Here is a 23,490-nt window from a genome sequence, read left to right as displayed (position 1 = left end):
AAACCACCTGCACTCCAGAACATGACTTTCACATGTCTACAAAATCACCTTCACCTTCAAATACAGTTTTCTTGCGACTGATTGAGACGTAGGCAAATTTTAAAGTTGCTATTTCCATTACATCACGTTAATCAGAAAATCGATAATTTACATCTGCAGTGGAGAAAAATTCCGTTCCGCCCAGCGAAGGGCTCGAACCCACGACCCTGTGATTAAGAGTCTCATGCTCTACCGACTGAGCTAGCCGTGCTGCCTCGTTGGGTACCTCCTGGGTAGCAGATCACACAGTACTCGTTTGGGTTGGTTGGTCCCATACAGAATCTCTCCATGCTGCCTAATGTTTTCCTAACGACACTCGTCACGTACTTCACTTTTATTTCATAATCATTTCTGAGAGGTAAAGGAATTGCATGACAATCTGCAGAGCTAGCGGCGTCAAAATTAACACACATACTTGACGTGACTCAAAAGCCGAACGAGTTACTTTCCGACGTTGTTTTAGATGTGCAAGTGCCAGTCAAACCTCGCGGTGAGGGCACTCTGCCGACCATTTCGCTAGTTAACACCGGTCTTCTTGTGTGTGTTTCAAGCTCAAGACCATCTCCAAGCACAAAATGGTCAACAGCAACATTCAGACGGTTTCGTACTGCACAATTGCTACATTAAAACGGTATGTTTGTTTCTCAGAACTGGAAAAACACGACCGTGACAGGATTCGAACCTGCAATCTTCGGATCCGAAGTCCGACGCCTTATCCATTAGGCCACACGGTCACTGACGACCAAGTATAACTTATATACGATTCATCTCGAAACGCTCACACCCCCTGAGGAATTGTGTTTTCGTTCCACACAGCCGCTGCCCCTTAGTCTTTCCCACCCATTCGTTACATTCAACCTCTTACGAGACCGACCAAACATAGACAGGAAAACAAGACCACACACTTTGCGCAATCGGAATCGATGGCAGGGTGTCCCTCGCCGCATTTGCTACGATGGCCATTTGCTAATTCTGCAGAAGCGGCGGCGGCGACGACGACGACGACGACGAAGACGACGACCGCGGGAGGCTCAGAGATTTGTGAGAAATACATCTATAAAATGTAATTCAGAATGCCTCGTCCTACCTTATGCTGTACCGCTTTGGCAAATGCTTTATCAGCGCCATTCGCCTTAATCACATCTGAGAGTAATTCTTAATAAAACGCCTCTCGCTAATTGTTCGCCATCACAGATACTGTTTGCTATACGGCCATGACGCGCAACTGATTTCCAAAATTCGTCTTCCTCCTGTGAGGATGGAACTCACGACTCCTGGTTTACTAGACCAGTGCTATACCACTGAGCCAAAGAGTCGCGGCCTAGCGGAACTTTTGCGTACTTCGTCCGTACGGTCGTCTGAATCTTCAGACTTCAGCTGACAACACTTCATATTTTTCACTAATATTTGCAGCTATGGCGACCCATTACTGCTTGGATACACATCTGACACGTAGCCGATGTTCTCTCCAAACAAAATCACCTGCACTTCAGAACATGACTTTCACACATGTCTACAAAATCACCTTCACCTTCAAATACAGTTTTCTTGCGACTGATTGAGACGTAGGCAAATTTTAAAGTTGCTATTTCCATTACATCACGTTAATCAGAAAATCGGTAATTTACATCTGCAGTGGAGAAAAATTCCGTTCCGCCCAGCGAAGGGCTCGATCCCACGACCCTGTGATTAAGAGTCTCATGCTCTACCGACTGAGCTAGCCGTGCTGCCTCGTTGGGTACCTCCTGGGTAGCAGATCACACAGTACTCGTTTGGGTTGGTTGGTTCCATACAGAATCTCTCCATGCTGCCTAATGTTTTCCTAACGACACTCGTCACGTACTTCACTTTTATTTCATAATCATTTCTGAGAGGTAAAGGAATTGCATGACAATCTGCAGAGCTAGCGGCGTCAAAATTAACACACATAATTGACGTGACTCAAAAGCCGAACGAGTTACTTTCTGACATTGTTTTAGATGTGCAAGTGCCAGTCAAACCTCGCGGTGAGGGCACTCTGCCGACCATTTCGCTAGTTAACACCGGTCTTCTTGTGTGTGTTTCAAGCTCAAGACCATCTCCAAGCACAAAATGGTCAACAGCAACATTCAGACAGTTTCGTACTGCACAATTGCTACATTAAAACGGTATGTTTGTTTCTCAGAACTGGAAAAACACGACCGTGACAGGATTCGAACCTGCAATCTTCGGATCCGAAGTCCGACGCCTTATCCATTAGGCCACATGGTCACTGACGACCAATTATAACTTATATACGATTCATCTCGAAACGCTCACACCCCCTGAGGAATTGTGTTTTCGTTCCACACAGCCGCTGCCCCTTACTCTTTCCCACCCAATCGTTACATTCAACCTCTTACGAGACCGACCAAACATAGACAGGAAAACAAGACCACACACTTTGCGCAATCGGAATCGATGGCAGGGTGTCCCTCGCCGCATTTGCTACGATGGCCATTTGCTAATTCTGCAGAAGCGGCGGCGGCGACGACGACGACGAAGACGACGACCGCGAGAGGCTCAGAGATTTGTGAGAAATACATCTATAAAATGTAATTCAGAATGCCTCGTCCCACCTTATGCCGTACCGCTTTGGCAAATGCTTTATCAGCGCCATTCGCCTTAATCACATCTGAGAGTAATTCTTAATAAAACGCCTCTCGCTAATTGTTCGCCATCACAGATACTGTTTGCTATACGGGCATGACGCGCAACTGATTTCCAAAATTCGTCTTCCTCCTGTGAGGATGGAACTCACGACTCCTGGTTTACTAGACCAGTGCTCTACCACTGAGCTAAAGAGACGCGGCCTAGCGGAACTTTTGCGTACTTCGTCCGTACGGTCGTCTGAATCTTCAGACTTCAGCTGACAACACTTCATATTTTTCACTAATATTTGCAGCTATGGCGACCCATTACTGCTTGGATACACATCTGACACGTAGCCGATGTTCTCTCCAAACAAAATCACCTGCACTTCAGAACATGACTTTCACACATGTCTACAAAATCACCTTCACCTTCAAATACAGTTTTCTTGCGACTGATTGAGACGTAGGCAAATTTTAAAGTTGCTATTTCCATTACATCACGTTAATCAGAAAATCGGTAATTTACATCTGCAGTGGAGAAAAATTCCGTTCCACCCAGCGAAGGGCTCGAACCCACGACCTTGTGATTAAGAGTCTCATGCTCTACCGACTGAGCTAGCCGTGCTGCCTCGTTGGGTACCTCCTGGGTAGCAGATCACACAGTACTCGTTTGGGTTGGTTGGTCCCATACAGAATCTCTCCATGCTGCCTAATGTTTTCCTAACGACACTCGTCACGTACTTCACTTTTATTTCATAATCATTACTGAGAGGTAAAGGAATTGCATGACAATCTGCAGAGCTAGCGGCGTCAAAATTAACACACATACTTGACGTGACTCAAAAGCCGAACGAGTTACTTTCTGACGTTGTTTTAGATGTGCAAGTGCCAGTCAAACCTCGCGGTGAGGGCACTCTGCCGACCATTTCGCTAGTTAACACCGGTCTTCTTGTGTGTGTTTCAAGCTCAAGACCATCTCCAAGCACAAAATGGTCAACAGCAACATTCAGACAGTTTCGTACTGCACAATTGCTACATTAAAACGGTATGTTTGTTTCTCAGAACTGGAAAAACACGACCGTGACAGGATTCGAACCTGCAATCTTCGGATCCGAAGTCCGACGCCTTATCCATTAGGCCACACGGTCACTGACGACCAAGTATAACTTATATACGATTCATCTCGAAACGCTCACACCCCCTGAGGAATTGTGTTTTCGTTCCACACAGCCGCTGCCCCTTACTCTTTCCCACCCATTCGTTACATTCAACCTCTTACGAGACCGACCAAACATAGACAGGAAAACAAGACCACACACTTTGCGCAATCGGAATCGATGGCAGGGTGTCCCTCGCCGCATTTGCTACGATGGCCATTTGCTAATTCTGCAGAAGCGGCGGCGGCGACGACGACGACGACGACGACCGCGAGAGGCTCAGAGATTTGTGAGAAATACATCTATAAAATGTAATTCAGAATGCCTCGTCCCACCTTATGCCGTACCGCTTTGGCAAATGCTTTATCAGCGCCATTCGCCTTAATCACATCTGAGAGTAATTCTTAATAAAACGCCTCTCGCTAATTGTTCGCCATCACAGATACTGTTTGCTATACGGGCATGACGCGCAACTGATTTCCAAAATTCGTCTTCCTCCTGTGAGGATGGAACTCACGACTCCTGGTTTACTAGACCAGTGCTCTACCACTGAGCTAAAGAGACGCGGCCTAGCGGAACTTTTGCGTACTTCGTCCGTACGGTCGTCTGAATCTTCAGACTTCAGCTGACAACACTTCATATTTTTCACTAATATTTGCAGCTATGGCGACCCATTACTGCTTGGATACACATCTGACACGTAGCCGATGTTCTCTCCAAACAAAATCACCTGCACTTCAGAACATGACTTTCACACATGTCTACAAAATCACCTTCACCTTCAAATACAGTTTCCTTGCGACTGATTGAGACGTAGGCAAATTTTAAAGTTGCTATTTCCATTACATCACGTTAATCAGAAAATCGGTAATTTACATCTGCAGTGGAGAAAAATTCCGTTCCACCCAGCGAAGGGCTCGAACCCACGACCTTGTGATTAAGAGTCTCATGCTCTACCGACTGAGCTAGCCGTGCTGCCTCGTTGGGTACCTCCTGGGTAGCAGATCACACAGTACTCGTTTGGGTTGGTTGGTCCCATACAGAATCTCTCCATGCTGCCTAATGTTTTCCTAACGACACTCGTCACGTACTTCACTTTTATTTCATAATCATTACTGAGAGGTAAAGGAATTGCATGACAATCTGCAGAGCTAGCGGCGTCAAAATTAACACACATACTTGACGTGACTCAAAAGCCGAACGAGTTACTTCCTGACGTTGTTTTAGATGTGCAAGTGCCAGTCAAACCTCGCGGTGAGGGCACTCTGCCGACCATTTCGCTAGTTAACACCGGTCTTGTTGTGTGTGTTTCAAGCTCAAGACCATCTCCAAGCACAAAATGGTCAACAGCAACATTCAGACAGTTTCGTACTGCACAATTGCTACATTAAAACGGTATGTTTGTTTCTCAGAACTGGAAAAACACGACCGTGACAGGATTCGAACCTGCAATCTTCGGATCCGAAGTCCGACGCCTTATCCATTAGGCCACACGGTCACTGACGACCAAGTATAACTTATATACGATTCATCTCGAAACGCTCACACCCCCTGAGGAATTGTGTTTTCGTTCCACACAGCCGCTGCCCCTTACTCTTTCCCACCCATTCGTTACATTCAACCTCTTACGAGACCGACCAAACATAGACAGGAAAACAAGACCACACACTTTGCGCAATCGGAATCGATGGCAGGGTGTCCCTCGCCGCATTTGCTACGATGGCCATTTGCTAATTCTGCAGAAGCGGCGGCGGCGACGACGACGACGACGAAGACGACGACCGCGGGAGGCTCAGAGATTTGTGAGAAATACATCTATAAAATGTAATTCAGAATGCCTCGTCCCACCTTATGCCGTACCGCTTTGGCAAATGCTTTATCAGCGCCATTCGCCTTAATCACATCTGAGAGTAATTCTTAATAAAACGCCTCTCGCTAATTGTTCGCCATCACAGATACTGTTTGCTATACGGCCATGACGCGCAACTGATTTCCAAAATTCGTCTTCCTCCTGTGAGGATGGAACTCACGGCGCCTGGTTTACTAGACCAGTGCTCTACCACTGAGCTAAAGAGGCGCGGCCTAGCGGAACTTTTGCGTACTTCGTCCGTACGGTCGTCTGAATCTTCAGACTTCAGCTGACAACACTTCATATTTTTGACTAATATTAGCAGCTATGGCGACCCATTACCGCTTGGCTACACATCTGACACGTAGCCGATGTTCTCTCCAAACAAAACCACCTGCACTTCAGAACATGACTTTCACATGTCTACAAAATCACCTTCACCTTCAAATACAGTTTTCTTGCGACTGATTGAGACGTAGGCAAATTTTAAAGTTGCTATTTCCATTACATCACGTTAATCAGGAAATCGGTAATTTACATCTGCAGTGGAGAAAAATTCCGTTCCACCCAGCGAAGGGCTCGAACCCACGACCTTGTGATTAAGAGTCTCATGCTCTACCGACTGAGCTAGCCGTGCTGCCTCGTTGGGTACCTCCTGGGTAGCAGATCACACAGTACTCGTTTGGGTTGGTTGGTCCCATACAGAATCTCTCCATGCTGCCTAATGTTTTCCTAACGACACTCGTCACGTACTTCACTTTTATTTCATAATCATTTCTGAGAGGTAAAGGAATTGCATGACAATCTGCAGAGCTAGCGGCGTCAAAATTAACACACATACTTGACGTGACTCAAAAGCCGAACGAGTTACTTTCCGACGTTGTTTTAGATGTGCAAGTGCCAGTCAAACCTCGCGGTGAGGGCACTCTGCCGACCATTTCGCTAGTTAACACCGGTCTTCTTGTGTGTGTTTCAAGCTCAAGACCATCTCCAAGCACAAAATGGTCAACAGCAACATTCAGACGGTTTCGCACTGCACAATTGCTACATTAAAACGGTATGTTTGTTTCTCAGAACTGGAAAAACACGACCGTGACAGGATTCGAACCTGCAATCTTCGGATCCGAAGTCCGACGCCTTATCCATTAGGCCACACGGTCACTGACGACCAAGTATAACTTATATACGATTCATCTCGAAACGCTCACACCCCCTGAGGAATTGTGTTTTCGTTCCACACAGCCGCTGCCCCTTACTCTTTCCCACCCATTCGTTACATTCAACCTCTTACGAGACCGACCAAACATAGACAGGAAAACAAGACCACACACTTTGCGCAATCGGAATCGATGGCAGGGTGTCCCTCGCCGCATTTGCTACGATGGCCATTTGCTAATTCTGCAGAAGCGGCGGCGGCGACGACGACGACGACGACGACGACGACCGCGAGAGGCTCAGAGATTTGTGAGAAATACATCTATAAAATGTAATTCAGAATGCCTCGTCCCACCTTATGCCGTACCGCTTTGGCAAATGCTTTATCAGCGCCATTCGCCTTAATCACATCTGAGAGTAATTCTTAATAAAACGCCTCTCGCTAATTGTTCGCCATCACAGATACTGTTTGCTATACGGCCATGACGCGCAACTGATTTCCAAAATTCGTCTTCCTCCTGTGAGGATGGAACTCACGGCGCCTGGTTTACTAGACCAGTGCTCTACCACTGAGCTAAAGAGGCGCGGCCTAGCGGAACTTTTGCGTACTTCGTCCGTACGGTCGTCTGAATCTTCAGACTTCAGCTGACAACACTTCATATTTTTGACTAATATTAGCAGCTATGGCGACCCATTACCGCTTGGCTACACATCTGACACGTAGCCGATGTTCTCTCCAAACAAAACCACCTGCACTTCAGAACATGACTTTCACATGTCTACAAAATCACCTTCACCTTCAAATACAGTTTTCTTGCGACTGATTGAGACGTAGGCAAATTTTAAAGTTGCTATTTCCATTACATCACGTTAATCAGAAAATCGGTAATTTACATCTGCAGTGGAGAAAAATTCCGTTCCGCCCAGCGAAGGGCTCGAACCCACGACCCTGTGATTAAGAGTCTCATGCTCTACCGACTGAGCTAACCGTGCTGCCTCGTTGAGTACCTCCTGGGTAGCAGATCACACAGTACTCGTTTGGGTTGGTTGGTCCCATACAGAATCTCTCCATGCTGCCTAATGTTTTCCTAACGACACTCGTCACGTACTTTACTTTTATTTCATAATCATTTCTGAGAGGTAAAGGAATTGCATGACAATCTGCAGAGCTAGCGGCGTCAAAATTAACACACATACTTGACGTGACTCAAAAGCCGAACGAGTTACTTTCCGACGTTGTTTTAGATGTGCAAGTGCCAGTCAAACCTCGCGGTGAGGGCACTCTGCCGACCATTTCGCTAGTTAACACCGGTCTTCTTGTGTGTGTTTCAAGCTCAAGACCATCTCCAAGCACAAAATGGTCAACAGCAACATTCAGACGGATTCGCACTGCACAATTGCTACATTAAAACGGTATGTTTGTTTCTCAGAACTGGAAAAACACGACCGTGACAGGATTCGAACCTGCAATCTTCGGATCCGAAGTCCGACGCCTTATCCATTAGGCCACACGGTCACTGACGACCAAGTATAACTTATATACGATTCATCTCGAAACGCTCACACCCCCTGAGGAATTGTGTTTTCGTTCCACACAGCCGCTGCCCCTTACTCTTTCCCACCCATTCGTTACATTCAACCTCTTACGAGACCGACCAAACATAGACAGGAAAACAAGACCACACACTTTGCGCAATCGGAATCGATGGCAGGGTGTCCCTCGCCGCATTTGCTACGATGGCCATTTGCTAATTCTGCAGAAGCGGCGGCGGCGACGACGACGACGACGACGACGACGACCGCGAGAGGCTCAGAGATTTGTGAGAAATACATCTATAAAATGTAATTCAGAATGCCTCGTCCCACCTTATGCCGTACCGCTTTGGCAAATGCTTTATCAGCGCCATTCGCCTTAATCACATCTGAGAGTAATTCTTAATAAAACGCCTCTCGCTAATTGTTCGCCATCACAGATACTGTTTGCTATACGGCCATGACGCGCAACTGATTTCCAAAATTCGTCTTCCTCCTGTGAGGATGGAACTCACGGCGCCTGGTTTACTAGACCAGTGCTCTACCACTGAGCTAAAGAGGCGCGGCCTAGCGGAACTTTTGCGTACTTCGTCCGTACGGTCGTCTGAATCTTCAGACTTCAGCTGACAACACTTCATATTTTTGACTAATATTAGCAGCTATGGCGACCCATTACCGCTTGGCTACACATCTGACACGTAGCCGATGTTCTCTCCAAACAAAACCACCTGCACTTCAGAACATGACTTTCACATGTCTACAAAATCACCTTCACCTTCAAATACAGTTTTCTTGCGACTGATTGAGACGTAGGCAAATTTTAAAGTTGCTATTTCCATTACATCACGTTAATCAGAAAATCGGTAATTTACATCTGCAGTGGAGAAAAATTCCGTTCCACCCAGCGAAGGGCTCGAACCCACGACCTTGTGATTAAGAGTCTCATGCTCTACCGACTGAGCTAGCCGTGCTGCCTCGTTGGGTAACTCCTGGGTAGCAGATCACACAGTACTCGTTTGGGTTGGTTGGTCCCATACAGAATCTCTCCATGCTGCCTAATGTTTTCCTAACGACACTCGTCACGTACTTCACTTTTATTTCATAATCATTTCTGAGAGGTAAAGGAATTGCATGACAATCTGCAGAGCTAGCGGCGTCAAAATTAACACACATACTTGACGTGACTCAAAAGCCGAACGAGTTACTTTCCGACGTTGTTTTAGATGTGCAAGTGCCAGTCAAACCTCGCGGTGAGGGCACTCTGCCGACCATTTCGCTAGTTAACACCGGTCTTCTTGTGTGTGTTTCAAGCTCAAGACCATCTCCAAGCACAAAATGGTCAACAGCAACATTCAGACGGTTTCGCACTGCACAATTGCTACATTAAAACGGTATGTTTGTTTCTCAGAACTGGAAAAACACGACCGTGACAGGATTCGAACCTGCAATCTTCGGATCCGAAGTCCGACGCCTTATCCATTAGGCCACACGGTCACTGACGACCAAGTATAACTTATATACGATTCATCTCGAAACGCTCACACCCCCTGAGGAATTGTGTTTTCGTTCCACACAGCCGCTGCCCCTTACTCTTTCCCACCCATTCGTTACATTCAACCTCTTACGAGACCGACCAAACATAGACAGGAAAACAAGACCACACACTTTGCGCAATCGGAATCGATGGCAGGGTGTCCCTCGCCGCATTTGCTACGATGGCCATTTGCTAATTCTGCAGAAGCGGCGGCGGCGACGACGACGACGACGACGACGACGACCGCGAGAGGCTCAGAGATTTGTGAGAAATACATCTATAAAATGTAATTCAGAATGCCTCGTCCCACCTTATGCCGTACCGCTTTGGCAAATGCTTTATCAGCGCCATTCGCCTTAATCACATCTGAGAGTAATTCTTAATAAAACGCCTCTCGCTAATTGTTCGCCATCACAGATACTGTTTGCTATACGGCCATGACGCGCAACTGATTTCCAAAATTCGTCTTCCTCCTGTGAGGATGGAACTCACGGCGCCTGGTTTACTAGACCAGTGCTCTACCACTGAGCTAAAGAGGCGCGGCCTAGCGGAACTTTTGCGTACTTCGTCCGTACGGTCGTCTGAATCTTCAGACTTCAGCTGACAACACTTCATATTTTTGACTAATATTAGCAGCTATGGCGACCCATTACCGCTTGGCTACACATCTGACACGTAGCCGATGTTCTCTCCAAACAAAACCACCTGCACTTCAGAACATGACTTTCACATGTCTACAAAATCACCTTCACCTTCAAATACAGTTTTCTTGCGACTGATTGAGACGTAGGCAAATTTTAAAGTTGCTATTTCCATTACATCACGTTAATCAGAAAATCGGTAATTTACATCTGCAGTGGAGAAAAATTCCGTTCCGCCCAGCGAAGGGCTCGAACCCACGACCCTGTGATTAAGAGTCTCATGCTCTACCGACTGAGCTAACCGTGCTGCCTCGTTGAGTACCTCCTGGGTAGCAGATCACACAGTACTCGTTTGGGTTGGTTGGTCCCATACAGAATCTCTCCATGCTGCCTAATGTTTTCCTAACGACACTCGTCACGTACTTTACTTTTATTTCATAATCATTTCTGAGAGGTAAAGGAATTGCATGACAATCTGCAGAGCTAGCGGCGTCAAAATTAACACACATACTTGACGTGACTCAAAAGCCGAACGAGTTACTTTCCGACGTTGTTTTAGATGTGCAAGTGCCAGTCAAACCTCGCGGTGAGGGCACTCTGCCGACCATTTCGCTAGTTAACACCGGTCTTCTTGTGTGTGTTTCAAGCTCAAGACCATCTCCAAGCACAAAATGGTCAACAGCAACATTCAGACAGTTTCGTACTGCACAATTGCTACATTAAAACGGTATGTTTGTTTCTCAGAACTGGAAAAACACGACCGTGACAGGATTCGAACCTGCAATCTTCGGATCCGAAGTCCGACGCCTTATCCATTAGGCCACACGGTCACTGACGACCAAGTATAACTTATATACGATTCATCTCGAAACGCTCACACCCCCTGAGGAATTGTGTTTTCGTTCCACACAGCCGCTGCCCCTTACTCTTTCCCACCCATTCGTTACATTCAACCTCTTACGAGACCGACCAAACATAGACAGGAAAACAAGACCACACACTTTGCGCAATCGGAATCGATGGCAGGGTGTCCCTCGCCGCATTTGCTACGATGGCCATTTGCTAATTCTGCAGAAGCGGCGGCGGCGACGACGACGACGACGACGAAGACGACGACTGCGGGAGGCTCAGAGATTTGTGAGAAATACATCTATAAAATGTAATTCAGAATGCCTCGTCCCACCTTATGCCGTACCGCTTTGGCAAATGCTTTATCAGCGCCATTCGCCTTAATCACATCTGAGAGTAATTCTTAATAAAACGCCTCTCGCTAATTGTTCGCCATCACAGATACTGTTTGCTATACGGGCATGACGCGCAACTGATTTCCAAAATTCGTCTTCCTCCTGTGAGGATGGAACTCACGACTCCTGGTTTACTAGACCAGTGCTCTACCACTGAGCTAAAGAGACGCGGCCTAGCGGAACTTTTGCGTACTTCGTCCGTACGGTCGTCTGAATCTTCAGACTTCAGCTGACAACACTTCATATTTTTCACCAATATTTGCAGCTATGGCGACCCATTACTGCTTGGATACACATCTGACACGTAGCCGATGTTCTCTCCAAACAAAATCACCTGCACTTCAGAACATGACTTTCACACATGTCTACAAAATCACCTTCACCTTCAAATACAGTTTTCTTGCGACTGATTTAGACGTAGGCAAATTTTAAAGTTGCTATTTCCATTACATCACGTAATCAGAAAATCGGTAATTTACATCTGCAGTGGAGAAAAATTCCGTTCCGCCCAGCGAAGGGCTCGAACCCACGACCCTGTGATTAAGAGTCTCATGCTCTACCGACTGAGCTAGCCGTGCTGCCTCGTTGGGTACCTCCTGGGTAGCAGATCACACAGTACTCGTTTGGGTTGGTTGGTCCCATACAGAATCTCTCCATGCTGCCTAATGTTTTCCTAACGACACTCGTCACGTACTTCACTTTTATTTCATAATCATTACTGAGAGGTAGAGGAATTGCATGACAATCTGCAGAGCTAGCGGCGTCAAAATTAACACACATACTTGACGTGACTCAAAAGCCGAACGAGTTACTTTCTGACGTTGTTTTAGATGTGCAAGTGCCAGTCAAACCTCGCGGTGAGGGCACTCTGCCGACCATTTCGCTAGTTAACACCGGTCTTCTTGTGTGTGTTTCAAGCTCAAGACCATCTCCAAGCACAAAATGGTCAACAGCAACATTCAGACAGTTTCGTACTGCACAATTGCTACATTAAAACGGTATGTTTGTTTCTCAGAACTGGAAAAACACGACCGTGACAGGATTCGAACCTGCAATCTTCGGATCCGAAGTCCGACGCCTTATCCATTAGGCCACACGGTCACTGACGACCAAGTATAACTTATATACGATTCATCTCGAAACGCTCACACCCCCTGAGGAATTGTGTTTTCGTTCCACACAGCCGCTGCCCCTTACTCTTTCCCACCCATTCGTTACATTCAACCTCTTACGAGACCGACCAAACATAGACAGGAAAACAAGACCACACACTTTGCGCAATCGGAATCGATGGCAGGGTGTCCCTCGCCGCATTTGCTACGATGGCCATTTGCTAATTCTGCAGAAGCGGCGGCGGCGACGACGACGACGACGACGACGAAGACGACGACCGCGGGAGGCTCAGAGATTTGTGAGAAATACATCTATAAAATGTAATTCAGAATGCCTCGTCCCACCTTATGCCGTACCGCTTTGGCAAATGCTTTATCAGCGCCATTCGCCTTAATCACATCTGAGAGTAATTCTTAATAAAACGCCTCTCGCTAATTGTTCGCTATCACAGATACTGTTTGCTATACGGCCATGACGCGCAACTGATTTCCAAAATTCGTCTTCTTCCTGTGAGGATGGAACTCACGACTCCTGGTTTACTAGACCAGTGCTCTACCACTGAGCTAAAGAGGCGCGGCCTAGCGGAACTTTTGCGTACTTCGTCCGTACGGTCGTCTGAATCTTCAGACTTCAGCTGACAACACTTCATATTTTTCACCAATATTTGCAGCTATGGCGACCCATTACTGCTTGGATACACATCTGACACGTAGCCGATGTTCTCTCCAAACAAAATCACCTGCACTTCAGAACATGACTTTCACACATGTCTACAAAATCACCTTCACCTTCAAATACAGTTTTCTTGCGACTGATTGAGACGTAGGCAAATTTTAAAGTTGCTATTTCCATTACATCACGTAATCAGAAAATCGGTAATTTACATCTGCAGTGGAGAAAAATTCCGTTCCGCCCAGCGAAGGGCTCGAACCCACGACCCTGTGATTAAGAGTCTCATGCTCTACCGACTGAGCTAGCCGTGCTGCCTCGTTGGGTACCTCCTGGGTAGCAGAACACACAGTACTCGTTTGGGTTGGTTGGTCCCATACAGAATCTCTCCATGCTGCCTAATGTTTTCCTAACGACACTCGTCACGTACTTCACTTTTATTTCATAATCATTACTGAGAGGTAAAGGAATTGCATGACAATCTGCAGAGCTAGCGGCGTCAAAATTAACACACATACTTGACGTGACTCAAAAGCCGAACGAGTTACTTTCTGACGTTGTTTTAGATGTGCAAGTGCCAGTCAAACCTCGCGGTGAGGGCACTCTGCCGACCATTTCGCTAGTTAACACCGGTCTTCTTGTGTGTGTTTCAAGCTCAAGACCATCTCCAAGCACAAAATGGTCAACAGCAACATTCAGACAGTTTCGTACTGCACAATTGCTACATTAAAACGGTATGTTTGTTTCTCAGAACTGGAAAAACACGACCGTGACAGGATTCGAACCTGCAATCTTCGGATCCGAAGTCCGACGCCTTATCCATTAGGCCACACGGTCACTGACGACCAAGTATAACTTATATACGATTCATCTCGAAACGCTCACACCCCCTGAGGAATTGTGTTTTCGTTCCACACAGCCGCTGCCCCTTACTCTTTCCCACCCATTCGTTACATTCAACCTCTTACGAGACCGACCAAACATAGACAGGAAAACAAGACCACACACTTTGCGCAATCGGAATCGATGGCAGGGTGTCCCTCGCCGCATTTGCTACGATGGCCATTTGCTAATTCTGCAGAAGCGGCGGCGGCGACGACGACGACGACGACGAAGACGACGACCGCGGGAGGCTCAGAGATTTGTGAGAAATACATCTATAAAATGTAATTCAGAATGCCTCGTCCCACCTTATGCCGTACCGCTTTGGCAAATGCTTTATCAGCGCCATTCGCCTTAATCACATGTGAGAGTAATTCTTAATAAAACGCCTCTCGCTAATTGTTCGCTATCACAGATACTGTTTGCTATACGGCCATGACGCGCAACTGATTTCCAAAATTCGTCTTCTTCCTGTGAGGATGTAACTCACGACTCCTGGTTTACTAGACCAGTGCTCTACCACTGAGCTAAAGAGGCGCGGCCTAGCGGAACTTTTGCGTACTTCGTCCGTACGGTCGTCTGAATCTTCAGACTTCAGCTGACAACAATTCATATTTTTCACCAATATTTGCAGCTATGGCGACCCATTACTGCTTGGATACACATCTGACACGTAGCCGATGTTCTCTCCAAACAAAATCACCTGCACTTCAGAACAAAACTTTCACACATGTCTACAAAATCACCTTCACCTTCAAATACAGTTTTCTTGCGACTGATTGAGACGTAGGCAAATTTTAAAGTTGCTATTTCCATTACATCACGTAATCAGAAAATCGGTAATTTACATCTGCAGTGGAGAAAAATTCCGTTCCGCCCAGCGAAGGGCTCGAACCCACGACCCTGTGATTAAGAGTCTCATGCTCTACCGACTGAGCTAGCCGTGCTGCCTCGTTGGGTACCTCCTGGGTAGCAGATCACACAGTACTCGTTTGGGTTGGTTGGTCCCATACAGAATCTCTCCATGCTGCCTAATGTTTTCCTAACGACACTCGTCACGTACTTCACTTTTATTTCATAATCATTTCTGAGAGGTAAAGGAATTGCATGACAATCTGCAGAGCTAGCGGCGTCAAAATTAACACACATACTTGACGTGACTCAAAAGCCGAACGAGTTACTTTCCGACGTTGTTTTAGATGTGCAAGTGCCAGTCAAACCTCGCGGTGAGGGCACCCTGCCGACCATTTCGCTAGTTAACACCGGTCTTCTTGTGTGTGTTTCAAGCTCAAGACCATCTCCAAGCACAAAATGGTCAACAGCAACATTCAGACAGTTTCGTACTGCACAATTGCTACATTAAAACGGTATGTTTGTTTCTCAGAACTGGAAAAACACGACCGTGACAGGATTCGAACCTGCAATCTTCGGATCCAAAGTCCGACGCCTTATCCATTAGGCCACACGGTCACTGACGACCAAGTATAACTTATATACGATTCATCTCGAAACGCTCACACCCCCTGAGGAATTGTGTTTTCGTTCCACACAGCCGCTGCCCCTTACTCTTTCCCACCCATTCGTTACATTCAACCTCTTACGAGACCGACCAAACATAGACAGGAAAACAAGACCACACACTTTGCGCAATCGGAATCGATGGCAGGGTGTCCCTCGCCGCATTTGCTACGATGGCCATTTGCTAATTCTGCAGAAGCGGCGGCGGCGACGACGACGACGACGACGAAGAAGACGACGACCGCGGGAGGCTCAGAGATTTGTGAGAAATACATCTATAAAATGTAATTCAGAATGCCTCGTCCCACCTTATGCCGTACCGCTTTGGCAAATGCTTTATCAGCGCCATTCGCCTTAATCACATGTGAGAGTAATTCTTAATAAAACGCCTCTCGCTAATTGTTCGCTATCACAGATACTGTTTGCTATACGGCCATGACGCGCAACTGATTTCCAAAATTCGTCTTCTTCCTGTGAGGATGGAACTCACGACTCCTGGTTTACTAGACCAGTGCTCTACCACTGAGCTAAAGAGGCGCGGCCTAGCGGAACTTTTGCGTACTTCGTCCGTACGGTCGTCTGAATCTTCAGACTTCAGCTGACAACAATTCATATTTTTCACCAATATTTGCAGCTATGGCGACCCATTACTGCTTGGATACATATCTGACACGTAGCCGATGTTCTCTCCAAACAAAATCACCTGCACTTCAGAACATAACTTTCACACATGTCTACAAAATCACCTTCACCTTCAAATACAGTTTTCTTGCGACTGATTGAGACGTAGGCAAATTTTAAAGTTGCTATTTCCATTACATCACGTAATCAGAAAATCGGTAATTTACATCTGCAGTGGAGAAAAATTCCGTTCCGCCCAGCGAAGGGCTCGAACCCACGACCCTGTGATTAAGAGTCTCATGCTCTACCGACTGAGCTAGCCGTGCTGCCTCGTTGGGTACCTCCTGGGTAGCAGATCACACAGTACTCGTTTGGGTTGGTTGGTCCCATACAGAATCTCTCCATGCTGCCTAATGTTTTCCTAACGACACTCGTCACGTACTTCACTTTTATTTCATAATCATTTCTGAGAGGTAAAGGAATTGCATGACAATCTGCAGAGCTAGCAGCGTCAAAATTAACACACATACTTGACGTGACTCAAAAGCCGAACGAGTTACTTTCCGACGTTGTTTTAGATGTGCAAGTGCCAGTCAAACCTCGCGGTGAGGGCACTCTGCCGACCATTTCGCTAGTTAACACCGGTCTTCTTGTGTGTGTTTCAAGCTCAAGACCATCTCCAAGCACAAAATGGTCAACAGCAACATTCAGACAGTTTCGTACTGCACAATTGCTACATTAAAACGGTATGTTTGTTTCTCAGAACTGGAAAAACACGACCGTGACAGGATTCGAACCTGCAATCTTCGGATCCGAAGTCCGACGCCTTATCCATTAGGCCACACGGTCACTGACGACCAAGTATAACTTATATACGATTCATCTCGAAACGCTCACACCCCCTGAGGAATTGTGTTTTCGTTCCACACAGCCGCTGCCCCTTACTCTTTCCCACCCATTCGTTACATTCAACCTCTTACGAGACCGACCAAACATAGACAGGAAAACAAGACCACACACTTTGCGCAATCGGAATCGATGGCAGGGTGTCCCTCGCCGCATTTGCTACGATGGCCATTTGCTAATTCTGCAGAAGCGGCGGCGGCGACGACGACGACGACGACGACGACGAAGACGACGACCGCGGGAGGCTCAGAGATTTGTGAGAAATACATCTATAAAATGTAATTCAGAATGCCTCGTCCCACCTTATGCCGTACCGCTTTGGCAAATGCTTTATCAGCGCCATTCGCCTTAATCACATGTGAGAGTAATTCTTAATAAAACGCCTCTCGCTAATTGTTCGCTATCACAGATACTGTTTGCTATACGGCCATGACGCGCAACTGATTTCCAAAATTCGTCTTCTTCCTGTGAGGATGGAACTCACGACTCCTGGTTTACTAGACCAGTGCTCTACCACTGAGCTAAAGAGGCGCGGCCTAGCGGAACTTTTGCGTACTTCGTCCGTACGGTCGTCTGAATCTTCAGACTTCAGCTGACAACAATTCATATTTTTCACCAATATTTGCAGCTATGGCGACCCATTACTGCTTGGATACACATCTGACACGTAGCCGATGTTCTCTCCAAACAAAATCACCTGCACTTCAGAACATAACTTTCACACATGTCTACAAAATCACCTTCACCTTCAAATACAGTTTTCTTGCGACTGATTGAGACGTAGGCAAATTTTAAAGTTGCTATTTCCATTACATCACGTAATCAGAAAATCGGTAATTTACATCTGCAGTGGAGAAAAATTCCGTTCCGCCCAGCGAAGGGCTCGAACCCACGACCTAGTGATTAAGAGTCTCATGCTCTACCGACTGAGCTAGCCGTGCTGCCTCGTTGGGTACCTCCTGGGTAGCAGATCACACAGTACTCGTTTGGGTTGGTTGGTCCCATACAGAATCTCTCCATGCTGCCTAATGTTTTCCTAACGACACTCGTCACGTACTTCACTTTTATTTCATAATCATTTCTGAGAGGTAAAGGAATTGCATGACAATCTGCAGAGCTAGCGGCGTCAAAATTAACACACATACTTGACGTGACTCAAAAGCCGAACGAGTTACTTTCCGACGTTGTTTTAGATGTGCAAGTGCCAGTCAAACCTCGCGGTGAGGGCACTCTGCCGACCATTTCGCTAGTTAACACCGGTCTTCTTGTGTGTGTTTCAAGCTCAAGACCATCTTCAAGCACAAAATGGTCAACAGCAACATTCAGACGGTTTCGTACTGCACAATTGCTACATTAAAACGGTATGTTTGTTTCTCAGAACTGGAAAAACACGACCGTGACAGGACTCGAACCTGCAATCTTCGGATCCGAAGTCCGACGCCTTATCCATTAGGCCACACGGTCACTGACGACCAAGTATAACTTATATACGATTCATCTCGAAACGCTCACACCCCCTGAGGAATTGTGTTTTCGTTCCACACAGCCGCTGCCCCTTACTCTTTCCCACCCATTCGTTACATTCAACCTCTTACGAGACCGACCAAACATAGACAGGAAAACAAGACCACACACTTTGCGCAATCGGAATCGATGGCAGGGTGTCCCTCGCCGCATTTGCTACGATTGCCATTTGCTAATTCTGCAGAAGCGGCGGCGGCGACGACGACGACGACGACGACGACGACGACCGCGAGAGGCTCAGAGATTTGTGAGAAATACATCTATAAAATGTAATTCAGAATGCCTCGTCCCACCTTATGCCGTACCGCTTTGGCAAATGCTTTATCAGCGCCATTCGCCTTAATCACATCTGAGAGTAATTCTTAATAAAACGCCTCTCGCTAATTGTTCGCCATCACAGATACTGTTTGCTATACGGCCATGACGCGCAACTGATTTCCAAAATTCGTCTTCCTCCTGTGAGGATGGAACTCACGACTCCTGGTTTACTAGACCAGTGCTCTACCACTGAGCTAAAGAGGCGCGGCCTAGCGGAACTTTTGCGTACTTCGTCCGTACGGTCGTCTGAATCTTCAGACTTCAGCTGACAACACTTCATATTTTTCACTAATATTAGCAGCTATGGCGACCCATTACTGCTTGGCTACACATCTGACACGTAGCCGATGTTCTCTCCAAACAAAACCACCTGCACTTCAGAACATGACTTTCACATGTCTACAAAATCACCTTCACCTTCAAATACAGTTTTCTTGCGACTGATTGAGACGTAGGCAAATTTTAAAGTTGCTATTTCCATTACATCACGTTAATCAGAAAATCGGTAATTTACATCTGCAGTGGAGAAAAATTCCGTTCCGCACAGCGAAGGGCTCGAACCCACGACCCTGTGATTAAGAGTCTCATGCTCTACCGACTGAGCTAGCCGTGCTGCCTCGTTGGGTACCTCCTGGGTAGCAGATCACAGAGTACTCGTTTGGGTTGGTTGGTCCCATACAGAATCTCTCCATGCTGCCTAATGTTTTCCTAACGACACTCGTCACGTACTTCACTTTTATTTCATAATCATTTCTGAGAGGTAAAGGAATTGCATGACAATCTGCAGAGCTAGCGGCGTCAAAATTAACACACATACTTGACGTGACTAAAAAGCCGAACGAGTTACTTTCCGACGTTGTTTTAGATGTCCAAGTGCCAGTCAAACCTCGCGGTGAGGGCACTCTGCCGACCATTTCGCTAGTTAACACCGGTCTTCTTGTGTGTGTTTCAAGCTCAAGACCATCTCCAAGCACAAAATGGTCAACAGCAACATTCAGACAGTTTCGTACTGCACAATTGCTACATTAAAACGGTATGTTTGTTTCTCAGAACTGGAAAAACACGACCGTGACAGGATTCGAACCTGCAATCTTCGGATCCGAAGTCCGACGCCTTATCCATTAGGCCACACGGTCACTGACGACCAAGTATAACTTATATACGATTCATCTCGAAACGCTCACACCCCCTGAGGAATTGTGTTTTCGTTCCACACAGCCGCTGCCCCTTACTCTTTCCCACCCATTCGTTACATTCAACCTCTTACGAGACCGACCAAACATAGACAGGAAAACAAGACCACACACTTTGCGCAATCGGAATCGATGGCAGGGTGTCCCTCGCCGCATTTGCTACGATGGCCATTTGCTAATTCTGCAGAAGCGGCGGCGGCGACGACGACGACGACGAAGACGACGACTGCGGGAGGCTCAGAGATTTGTGAGAAATACATCTATAAAATGTAATTCAGAATGCCTCGTCCCACCTTATGCCGTACCGCTTTGGCAAATGCTTTATCAGCGCCATTCGCCTTAATCACATCTGAGAGTAATTCTTAATAAAACGCCTCTCGCTAATTGTTCGCCATCACAGATACTGTTTGCTATACGGCCATGACGCGCAACTGATTTCCAAAATTCGTCTTCCTCCTGTGAGGATGGAACTCACGACTCCTGGTTTACTAGACCAGTGCTCTACCACTGAGCTAAAGAGGCGCGGCCTAGCGGAACTTTTGCGTACTTCGTCCGTACAGTCGTCTGTATCTTCAGACTTCAGCTGACAACACTTCATATTTTTCACTAATATTTGCAGCTATGGCGACCCATTACTGCTTGGATACACATCTGACACGTAGCCGATGTTCTCTCCAAACAAAATCACCTGCACTTCAGAACATGACTTTCACACATGTCTACAAAATCACCTTCACCTTCAAATACAGTTTCCTTGCGACTGATTGAGACGTAGGCAAATTTTAAAGTTGCTATTTCCATTACATCACGTTAATCAGAAAATCGGTAATTTACATCTGCAGTGGAGAAAAATTCCGTTCCGCCCAGCGAAGGGCTCGAACCCACGACCCTGTGATTAAGAGTCTCATGCTCTACCGACTGAGCTAGCCGTGCTGCCTCGTTGGGTACCTCCTAGGTAGCAGATCACACAGTACTCGTTTGGGTTGGTTGGTCCCATACAGAATCTGTCCATGCTGCCTAATGTTTTCCTAACGACACTCGTCACGTACTTCACTTTTATTTCATAATCATTTCTGAGAGGTAAAGGAATTGCATGACAATCTGCAGAGCTAGCGGCGTCAAAATTAACACACATACTTGACGTGACTCAAAAGCCGAACGAGTTACTTTCCGAGGTTGTTTTAGATGTGCAAGTGCCAGTCAAACCTCGCGGTGAGGGCACTCTGCCGACCATTTCGCTAGTTAACACCGGTCTTCTTGTGTGTGTTTCAAGCTCAAGACCATCTTCAAGCACAAAATGGTCAACAGCAACATTCAGACGGTTTCGTACTGCACAATTGCTACATTAAAACGGTATGTTTGTTTTTCAGAACTGGAAAAACACGACCGTGACAGGATTCGAACCTGCAATCTTCGGATCCGAAGTCCGACGCCTTATCCATTAGGCCACACGGTCACTGACGACCAAGTATAACTTATATACGATTCATCTCGAAACGCTCACACCCCCTGAGGAATTGTGTTTTCGTTCCACACAGCCGCTGCCCCTTACTCTTTCCCACCCATTCGTTACATTCAACCTCTTACGAGACCGACCAAACATAGACAGGAAAACAAGACCACACACTTTGCGCAATCGGAATCGATGGCAGGGTGTCCCTCGCCGCATTTGCTACGATTGCCATTTGCTAATTCTGCAGAAGCGGCGGCGGCGACGACGACGACGACGACGACGACCGCGAGAGGCTCAGAGATTTGTGAGAAATACATCTATAAAATGTAATTCAGAATGCCTCGTCCCACCTTATGCCGTACCGCTTTGGCAAATGCTTTATCAGCGCCATTCGCCTTAATCACATCTGAGAGTAATTCTTAATAAAACGCCTCTCGCTAATTGTTCGCCATCACAGATACTGTTTGCTATACGGCCATGACGCGCAACTGATTTCCAAAATTCGTCTTCCTCCTGTGAGGATGGAACTCACGACTCCTGGTTTACTAGACCAGTGCTCTACCACTGAGCTAAAGAGGCGCGGCCTAGCGGAACTTTTGCGTACTTCGTCCGTACGGTCGTCTGAATCTTCAGACTTCAGCTGACAACACTTCATATTTTTCACTAATATTAGCAGCTATGGCGACCCATTACTGCTTGGCTACACATCTGACACGTAGCCGATGTTCTCTCCAAACAAAACCACCTGCACTTCAGAACATGACTTTCACATGTCTACAAAATCACCTTCACCTTCAAATACAGTTTTCTTGCGACTGATTGAGACGTAGGCAAATTTTAAAGTTGCTATTTCCATTACATCACGTTAATCAGAAAATCGGTAATTTACATCTGCAGTGGAGAAAAATTCCGTTCCGCACAGCGAAGGGCTCGAACCCACGACCCTGTGATTAAGAGTCTCATGCTCTACCGACTGAGCTAGCCGTGCTGCCTCGTTGGGTACCTCCTGGGTAGCAGATCACACAGTACTCGTTTGGGTTGGTTGGTCCCATACAGAATCTCTCCATGCTGCCTAATGTTTTCCTAACGACACTCGTCACGTACTTCACTTTTATTTCATAATCATTTCTGAGAGGTAAAGGAATTGCATGACAATCTGCAGAGCTAGCGGCGTCAAAATTAACACACATACTTGACGTGACTAAAAAGCCGAACGAGTTACTTTCCGACGTTGTTTTAGATGTCCAAGTGCCAGTCAAACCTCGCGGTGAGGGCACTCTGCCGACCATTTCGCTAGTTAACACCGGTCTTCTTGTGTGTGTTTCAAGCTCAAGACCATCTCCAAGCACAAAATGGTCAACAGCAACATTCAGACAGTTTCGTACTGCACAATTGCTACATTAAAACGGTATGTTTGTTTCTCAGAACTGGAAAAACACGACCGTGACAGGATTCGAACCTGCAATCTTCGGATCCGAAGTCCGACGCCTTATCCATTAGGCCACACGGTCACTGACGACCAAGTATAA

The 23,490-nt window shown here is 46.6% G+C and overlaps 35 non-coding genes across 35 annotated transcripts; all 35 read right to left on the bottom strand.

The window, feature by feature from the left end:
• Positions 1-177: 177 nt before the first annotated feature.
• On the bottom strand, positions 178-250 carry Trnak-cuu (transfer RNA lysine (anticodon CUU)). Its single transcript has one exon. It is a non-coding gene; the product is annotated as a tRNA-Lys (tRNA).
• Positions 251-700: 450 nt separating this feature from the next.
• On the bottom strand, positions 701-773 carry Trnar-ucg (transfer RNA arginine (anticodon UCG)). The gene has a single exon. It is a non-coding gene; the product is annotated as a tRNA-Arg (tRNA).
• Positions 774-2,216: 1,443 nt separating this feature from the next.
• Trnar-ucg (transfer RNA arginine (anticodon UCG)) lies at positions 2,217-2,289 on the bottom strand. Its single transcript has one exon. It is a non-coding gene; the product is annotated as a tRNA-Arg (tRNA).
• Positions 2,290-3,203: 914 nt separating this feature from the next.
• Positions 3,204-3,276, bottom strand: Trnak-cuu (transfer RNA lysine (anticodon CUU)). Its single transcript has one exon. It is a non-coding gene; the product is annotated as a tRNA-Lys (tRNA).
• A 450-nt stretch (positions 3,277-3,726) lies between these two features.
• Positions 3,727-3,799, bottom strand: Trnar-ucg (transfer RNA arginine (anticodon UCG)). The gene has a single exon. It is a non-coding gene; the product is annotated as a tRNA-Arg (tRNA).
• Positions 3,800-4,710: 911 nt separating this feature from the next.
• On the bottom strand, positions 4,711-4,783 carry Trnak-cuu (transfer RNA lysine (anticodon CUU)). Its single transcript has one exon. It is a non-coding gene; the product is annotated as a tRNA-Lys (tRNA).
• A 450-nt stretch (positions 4,784-5,233) lies between these two features.
• Positions 5,234-5,306, bottom strand: Trnar-ucg (transfer RNA arginine (anticodon UCG)). Its single transcript has one exon. It is a non-coding gene; the product is annotated as a tRNA-Arg (tRNA).
• A 507-nt stretch (positions 5,307-5,813) lies between these two features.
• Positions 5,814-5,885, bottom strand: Trnat-agu (transfer RNA threonine (anticodon AGU)). The gene has a single exon. It is a non-coding gene; the product is annotated as a tRNA-Thr (tRNA).
• A 336-nt stretch (positions 5,886-6,221) lies between these two features.
• On the bottom strand, positions 6,222-6,294 carry Trnak-cuu (transfer RNA lysine (anticodon CUU)). Its single transcript has one exon. It is a non-coding gene; the product is annotated as a tRNA-Lys (tRNA).
• Positions 6,295-6,744: 450 nt separating this feature from the next.
• Trnar-ucg (transfer RNA arginine (anticodon UCG)) lies at positions 6,745-6,817 on the bottom strand. Its single transcript has one exon. It is a non-coding gene; the product is annotated as a tRNA-Arg (tRNA).
• Positions 6,818-7,324: 507 nt separating this feature from the next.
• Trnat-agu (transfer RNA threonine (anticodon AGU)) lies at positions 7,325-7,396 on the bottom strand. The gene has a single exon. It is a non-coding gene; the product is annotated as a tRNA-Thr (tRNA).
• An 859-nt stretch (positions 7,397-8,255) lies between these two features.
• Positions 8,256-8,328, bottom strand: Trnar-ucg (transfer RNA arginine (anticodon UCG)). Its single transcript has one exon. It is a non-coding gene; the product is annotated as a tRNA-Arg (tRNA).
• A 507-nt stretch (positions 8,329-8,835) lies between these two features.
• Trnat-agu (transfer RNA threonine (anticodon AGU)) lies at positions 8,836-8,907 on the bottom strand. The gene has a single exon. It is a non-coding gene; the product is annotated as a tRNA-Thr (tRNA).
• Positions 8,908-9,243: 336 nt separating this feature from the next.
• On the bottom strand, positions 9,244-9,316 carry Trnak-cuu (transfer RNA lysine (anticodon CUU)). The gene has a single exon. It is a non-coding gene; the product is annotated as a tRNA-Lys (tRNA).
• A 450-nt stretch (positions 9,317-9,766) lies between these two features.
• Positions 9,767-9,839, bottom strand: Trnar-ucg (transfer RNA arginine (anticodon UCG)). The gene has a single exon. It is a non-coding gene; the product is annotated as a tRNA-Arg (tRNA).
• A 507-nt stretch (positions 9,840-10,346) lies between these two features.
• Trnat-agu (transfer RNA threonine (anticodon AGU)) lies at positions 10,347-10,418 on the bottom strand. The gene has a single exon. It is a non-coding gene; the product is annotated as a tRNA-Thr (tRNA).
• An 859-nt stretch (positions 10,419-11,277) lies between these two features.
• Positions 11,278-11,350, bottom strand: Trnar-ucg (transfer RNA arginine (anticodon UCG)). Its single transcript has one exon. It is a non-coding gene; the product is annotated as a tRNA-Arg (tRNA).
• A 919-nt stretch (positions 11,351-12,269) lies between these two features.
• Positions 12,270-12,342, bottom strand: Trnak-cuu (transfer RNA lysine (anticodon CUU)). The gene has a single exon. It is a non-coding gene; the product is annotated as a tRNA-Lys (tRNA).
• A 450-nt stretch (positions 12,343-12,792) lies between these two features.
• Trnar-ucg (transfer RNA arginine (anticodon UCG)) lies at positions 12,793-12,865 on the bottom strand. Its single transcript has one exon. It is a non-coding gene; the product is annotated as a tRNA-Arg (tRNA).
• Positions 12,866-13,787: 922 nt separating this feature from the next.
• Trnak-cuu (transfer RNA lysine (anticodon CUU)) lies at positions 13,788-13,860 on the bottom strand. Its single transcript has one exon. It is a non-coding gene; the product is annotated as a tRNA-Lys (tRNA).
• A 450-nt stretch (positions 13,861-14,310) lies between these two features.
• Trnar-ucg (transfer RNA arginine (anticodon UCG)) lies at positions 14,311-14,383 on the bottom strand. Its single transcript has one exon. It is a non-coding gene; the product is annotated as a tRNA-Arg (tRNA).
• Positions 14,384-15,302: 919 nt separating this feature from the next.
• Positions 15,303-15,375, bottom strand: Trnak-cuu (transfer RNA lysine (anticodon CUU)). Its single transcript has one exon. It is a non-coding gene; the product is annotated as a tRNA-Lys (tRNA).
• A 450-nt stretch (positions 15,376-15,825) lies between these two features.
• On the bottom strand, positions 15,826-15,898 carry Trnaq-uug (transfer RNA glutamine (anticodon UUG)). Its single transcript has one exon. It is a non-coding gene; the product is annotated as a tRNA-Gln (tRNA).
• Positions 15,899-16,820: 922 nt separating this feature from the next.
• On the bottom strand, positions 16,821-16,893 carry Trnak-cuu (transfer RNA lysine (anticodon CUU)). The gene has a single exon. It is a non-coding gene; the product is annotated as a tRNA-Lys (tRNA).
• Positions 16,894-17,343: 450 nt separating this feature from the next.
• Positions 17,344-17,416, bottom strand: Trnar-ucg (transfer RNA arginine (anticodon UCG)). The gene has a single exon. It is a non-coding gene; the product is annotated as a tRNA-Arg (tRNA).
• Positions 17,417-18,864: 1,448 nt separating this feature from the next.
• Positions 18,865-18,937, bottom strand: Trnar-ucg (transfer RNA arginine (anticodon UCG)). The gene has a single exon. It is a non-coding gene; the product is annotated as a tRNA-Arg (tRNA).
• Positions 18,938-19,447: 510 nt separating this feature from the next.
• Positions 19,448-19,519, bottom strand: Trnat-agu (transfer RNA threonine (anticodon AGU)). The gene has a single exon. It is a non-coding gene; the product is annotated as a tRNA-Thr (tRNA).
• Positions 19,520-19,855: 336 nt separating this feature from the next.
• On the bottom strand, positions 19,856-19,928 carry Trnak-cuu (transfer RNA lysine (anticodon CUU)). The gene has a single exon. It is a non-coding gene; the product is annotated as a tRNA-Lys (tRNA).
• A 450-nt stretch (positions 19,929-20,378) lies between these two features.
• Trnar-ucg (transfer RNA arginine (anticodon UCG)) lies at positions 20,379-20,451 on the bottom strand. The gene has a single exon. It is a non-coding gene; the product is annotated as a tRNA-Arg (tRNA).
• A 507-nt stretch (positions 20,452-20,958) lies between these two features.
• Trnat-agu (transfer RNA threonine (anticodon AGU)) lies at positions 20,959-21,030 on the bottom strand. Its single transcript has one exon. It is a non-coding gene; the product is annotated as a tRNA-Thr (tRNA).
• Positions 21,031-21,368: 338 nt separating this feature from the next.
• Trnak-cuu (transfer RNA lysine (anticodon CUU)) lies at positions 21,369-21,441 on the bottom strand. The gene has a single exon. It is a non-coding gene; the product is annotated as a tRNA-Lys (tRNA).
• Positions 21,442-21,891: 450 nt separating this feature from the next.
• Positions 21,892-21,964, bottom strand: Trnar-ucg (transfer RNA arginine (anticodon UCG)). Its single transcript has one exon. It is a non-coding gene; the product is annotated as a tRNA-Arg (tRNA).
• Positions 21,965-22,468: 504 nt separating this feature from the next.
• Trnat-agu (transfer RNA threonine (anticodon AGU)) lies at positions 22,469-22,540 on the bottom strand. Its single transcript has one exon. It is a non-coding gene; the product is annotated as a tRNA-Thr (tRNA).
• A 336-nt stretch (positions 22,541-22,876) lies between these two features.
• Positions 22,877-22,949, bottom strand: Trnak-cuu (transfer RNA lysine (anticodon CUU)). Its single transcript has one exon. It is a non-coding gene; the product is annotated as a tRNA-Lys (tRNA).
• Positions 22,950-23,399: 450 nt separating this feature from the next.
• Trnar-ucg (transfer RNA arginine (anticodon UCG)) lies at positions 23,400-23,472 on the bottom strand. Its single transcript has one exon. It is a non-coding gene; the product is annotated as a tRNA-Arg (tRNA).
• Positions 23,473-23,490: the final 18 nt, after the last annotated feature.

The sequence above is a fragment of the Schistocerca gregaria genome, chromosome 11, assembly GCF_023897955.1.
Source record: "Schistocerca gregaria isolate iqSchGreg1 chromosome 11, iqSchGreg1.2, whole genome shotgun sequence".
Taxonomy (NCBI): Eukaryota; Metazoa; Arthropoda; class Insecta; order Orthoptera; family Acrididae; genus Schistocerca; species Schistocerca gregaria.
The sequence above is the reverse complement of the archived record's forward strand: the minus strand, read 5'-3'. Positions and strand labels throughout refer to the sequence as shown.